This window comes from Lissotriton vulgaris, unplaced genomic scaffold (assembly GCF_964263255.1).
Source record: "Lissotriton vulgaris unplaced genomic scaffold, aLisVul1.2 SCAFFOLD_9378, whole genome shotgun sequence".
NCBI classification, from domain to species: Eukaryota; Metazoa; Chordata; class Amphibia; order Caudata; family Salamandridae; genus Lissotriton; species Lissotriton vulgaris.
In genome coordinates this window covers 52271-56988 of record NW_028252488.1, presented here as the reverse complement: position 1 = coordinate 56988, position 4718 = coordinate 52271, and the positions used below count along the sequence as shown (strand labels likewise).

Genomic DNA, 4718 nt, shown 5'->3' with positions numbered 1-4718 from the left:
GTGGTTATAAATCAACCTTACGGAGAAAGCTGTGTTCTTTTAAAATGAGTGAAATGTTAAAAAGATGGCCCGTTAGAATGCATGCTACGGGCTGTTTTCATTAATTATTTCTGTGAGGGGTTTCCATCTAGACAGGAATGTGATGGTTGCAATAATAATAGATTTAGAATAATAAATCTTGCCCGACAGTGCGTGGTAACATGTGCTTTTAATTAGTGTGAGGCAACCATGTGCTTTTAAATGAAAAAAGTTAAAACGTTACATTATTATTTTCCCAAATGTAAAATGAAAATGTATGTTTTTATAAATGTGAACTTAAATACAATGTTGAAATGTATATGTTGTTTTACAAATTATTTCTCTTTGACAAATGGACCATGTTAATTCGTTTCTCAAATGCAACATGTATAATATTGTATGCCAAAGGTAGTTTCCCCTTTAAATGTCTTGCCTTTAGTTTAATTAGTTGGACAAACGTCTTTTTATAAAAAATTGGATCTTTTTTAATTGGCAATACACTGTAACAGAATTGTTTTTTTTTTAATTAATATTCGCCTCCGTTAGTTTGAGAATCAGGCCATGAGAACAGGCAAAAGGAATTTGTTTTTTGACCTTGGCAGCCCAGCTGGTCTGCGCAGACGAACTTTTTTTTCATTCTGCAAGTTTCGATCACGTCCCAGTGTGTTATGATGGGCTACAATCCAATTTTCTTCCGCGCACGGCTTGTTTATTTAAGGGCGGGGTGGCCTGGGCTTCTCTGACCATGGAAATTGGGAGGCTTGCAGTGCCCTGCTGATGCTGTCATCATTTGGCAGTATTTCAATTTTTTTTCACACTGTAGCATGACTCTTGCCCAGAAGGGTGGGACTGGCTTAGTTAGGATTAGGGTATGTTAGGCCCCACTCAATGTTACTAAAAGTTAAATTTTGAATGTTTTTAATTAATTAGGATATTTTCTTTTCAATAATGAAAGGCACCCGGGGTGTTTTTTAAATGGAAAATTTTATTTTACAAGAATAATGATACTTTTTCTCTGGTTTCTAGGATTGCTGCAGTTGGGGTGCGTGCGTGCATCTGCCCACTCCCTTTATTTGTTTTAGCTTTTTATTTTCATGTTATTATTTTAGTTTATTGTTTTGGATGATGGAACCAGACCAGACCAGACCAGACCAGACCGGGTGATGGATGGCCGCATTGGAGGAAGTACCGAGGATGCAGGGTGGTGGCCTACACTGAAGAATTTGGACATTAAATAATCCCTTGGACAAGCAGGCCCCACTTTTAAAGAACGAGAAAAAAAAAAAAATGTTTTATTTGTAACAGTATTATAAAAGAATTTGGACATTGAATAATACCTTGGACAAGCAGGCCCCACTTTTGAAAAGAAATGAAACCCAAACATATTTTATTTGTTACAGGATTGTAAAAGGACTTGATTCATAATCCCTTGTACAAGCAGGCCCCACTTTTGAAAAGAAATGAAACCCAAACATGTTTTATTTGTTACAGGATTGTAAAAGCACTTGATTCATAATCCCTTGTACAAGCAGGCCCCACTTTTAAAAAAAAATATGTCACCTATTATAGTTTTTCCAAATGAAGGACTTTTTTCAATGATGGCGCACACATGTGCTCCACTGTGTGATTTAAGCTTGATGTTACACTAGTTATCTTGTAGACTGGGGTTGTAGTTTTCTTTATTGTTCTTGCATTTTCACCTTGATTGATCAGAGGGTGGTTACCTTAAAATTTAGATGGTTCTGGGTGGTGTGTCTTTTAGTATGATTATGTGTTAATGTTTATCCAGACCTTGCAACAGTTTGTCATGTTTATTTCTCAGATTTCACCTTAAATTGACTAATGTCAGCAGGTAGGCCTCATTTAGGCCTATTGTTATTTTCATCTCACATATTAGCACCTACACCAATAGTTTCATGAGTCATCATTAGCTTAAGTTGCCTATAGTATGTAAGGCTCATTTAGGCCCTTTCTTGTTCTCTCATTAGAAGTTGAAACACATTTAGTTTTTAAGTTCACAACTGTAGGTAGGCCTTATTTAGCCTTAAGTTGTCCGAAGTAGGCCCATTTAGGCCCCTTGCTGTTTTCATTCAACACATAAGTCCCTACATCACTAGATTTCACCAGTTATCATTAGAAGTTGAGGAACATTTAGTTTGAGGATGCTTTGGTTAGTTTCTGTTGTTATCAGATCCAATCTCAGATATGTTTCAGCATTCGAGTCAAGGGTGCTTTGATTTGTTTTTAGGTTTCTATTCCCTACAATTGAGTTTCAGGTGGAATTTCCTTAAGTTGTCATTGTTTTTAGGGAGTTTTTTAGGTTTTGATTTGTTGATAGATTGTGTTGATGTTTGTTTATTTAGATGTTATTGTTTGTTAGATGTTCGCAAGATAAGGATCTAAGGGTGGATGGCAGGGATATTTAGCAGTGATATAGATCTTAATCTTGCTCACATCTAGGATAGGTATTTTTAGCCTATGTTGATAGATTGTGTTGATGTTTGTTTGTTTGGATATTATTGTTTATATAGATGCTCGCATGATAAGGATCTAAGGGTGGAGTGTAATGGCAGGGTTTTTGGCTTTATTTAGCAGTGATATAGATCATTAATCCTGCTCGCATCTAGTATAGGTATTCTTAGCCTGTGTTGGCCATTTTAAGCCCTTTTTCCAGACCTAGAAGAGGATAGCTGCTTAATATGCCTTTATTCTTGACTTTAACCTGTCTATTGCCTATTGGCTTTGACATATTAGACATATTGGTATGGTTTATGTAGGTATTCTGACAGAGCTAAGGAGCATTTCACCCCTTTCAGGCCTAAAGCTAGAGAGACTCCATCTTGATGGAAGCAGGGAGGCTTTTCAGGGCAAAGGCGAAGTTTATAGTTAAGGCTGTTTTCCACTTGGAGAGAACCGGTCTGGGCCAGCCCTTATCGGTAGGCTGTATTATTCTCTGTGTAGAAGACACAACAAAAGGCCGGCCGGCTGGTGTGTGTCCTTGATGCGAGGTGATGCAGAGACCTGGTAAGCGGAGGGCTGATGGATGGAACTTTCCATGAGGAAACAGCATTCTATATTTGTGAAGTGCAGAGGCGGAGTCAGTCAGTCAAGCAGAGGGGAGTCGAGGAGTCAGTCGAGGAGAGAGTCCAGCAGAGAGGAGAGCAGTGGAGTGGAGTTGGCAGAGAGAGAGAGAGGGTTCAATCTGGAGAAGAGCTGAGTTGAATAGTGAGCTGGAACTGAAGGAAGCAGTCAGAAGCAGTTGTTTATCAGGAGGAAGTGTGAATAGCTGGAGTCTGAAGTAATGCCTTTTAGAAGAGATAGAGGAGAGCTCGTGGATTAACCTATGGGAGCAGATGGGATTGGACATTGGCGCAGAGAAAGAGCGACTAAGATAGTAGAATGAACGGTGATCAGAGCGGCAGGAACCATTAAAGAGTGAAGACGCAAAGTGGAGAGACAGTCAGAGCGGGGGAGAGGAGTCCAGAGACAGAGCGATCAGCGCAGAGGTGTACCCAAGAGTGCAGGAGAGGAGAGAGAGCATGAGATGAGCCAAGGCACAGACGAGAGAGGAACCCAGATGACAGCTAGAACAAGACTTCACACTAATCAGGTGATATTGTTTTCATCACATTAGCTACACTTAATCTTTTCCCTTTCAGCGGAGTGTTCCTGTTATGTGTAATCCTTCTCTTTCAAGCGGTGTGTTCTACCTATAGCCTTTGTTAGATTTGCATAAATGTTTATATTACTGTAATAAATGTCCCCAGTTTATAACTAACTGGCGTGTAGTCCCTATTCTTGTTCACTAAAGGTAAATGGCACTTCTAGGTGTTTGCTAGGCGCATGAATGGATGAGTAATCCCAATCAGGTGAGTGGTGATCACATAAATAGGGAGTGAGTGGACCTTTGATGCCAAGAGCAGGTAATACATAATAATCTGAAACCATATCCAAAGTCATCATTGTAGTTTCATCCCGAGTAGACAGCTGAGATAATATCCCAATATATATATATATGTATAGGTGTTCATAGGAATGTGGTCGTCGTTTGACATGCGGCGTTAATGAGAGCACTGGAGGGTCAAACCAGTGTCTAAAGCCACCGGATTGTGGTAAAAGACTAAGTGAGAGCGTCAGGGGGGATACTGGCGTTTATGTTTCGCAGGATCGCGAACGCTGGAAAAGGGAGCATTGGGTTCTGCAGGCCCGTGTGTAGACACGCCGGATTGTGTGTCAGATCTGCCCTAGGGTAGAACGGTCTGGGTCAGGGTGGCCGCGAGACCAACTGATGTGAATAAGTGTAGTGTAGGGTATGGATATCCCTAGTAATCAGTGAGTATTCTTAGTATCCCTATAGATTTAGTGGTGTTCTTAATAATATGAGCTTGTATATTGCGAGTTCCCTATTCTCAGGTAGGTACCAGGTGCCTGGATAGGTGGTCCTGAGGACGGAAGGTGAGTACGTTTTGGCTGGGTCATAGGGGCCCCTGGGGGCTGATCCCATCTAAACAGAAAATCCAGCCATTACAGTCATCCACCCGGAACTGGCATGTGCGATCCAAATACAATGAGAGCCCACGTTTTGGGTCCAGACGGTGGAGCCTCTCTTCCTCTTTCGAGGGCTGCGGAGGCGGAAAGAAGGTGGGCAAGGTGATGGACTGCCCGATGTGGAAGGCTGTGACTACCTTGGGCAGGAAAGA

General features: G+C 41.0%; 1 long non-coding RNA gene across 1 annotated transcript; it reads right to left on the bottom strand.

The window, feature by feature from the left end:
* Positions 1 to 1086: 1086 nt before the first annotated feature.
* Positions 1087 to 3930, bottom strand: LOC147662142 (uncharacterized). The gene is made up of 2 exons (XR_015305967.1): positions 1356 to 3930; positions 1087 to 1259 (listed from the first exon to the last, which is right to left on the bottom strand). It is a non-coding gene; the product is annotated as an uncharacterized LOC147662142 (long non-coding RNA).
* Positions 3931 to 4718: the final 788 nt, after the last annotated feature.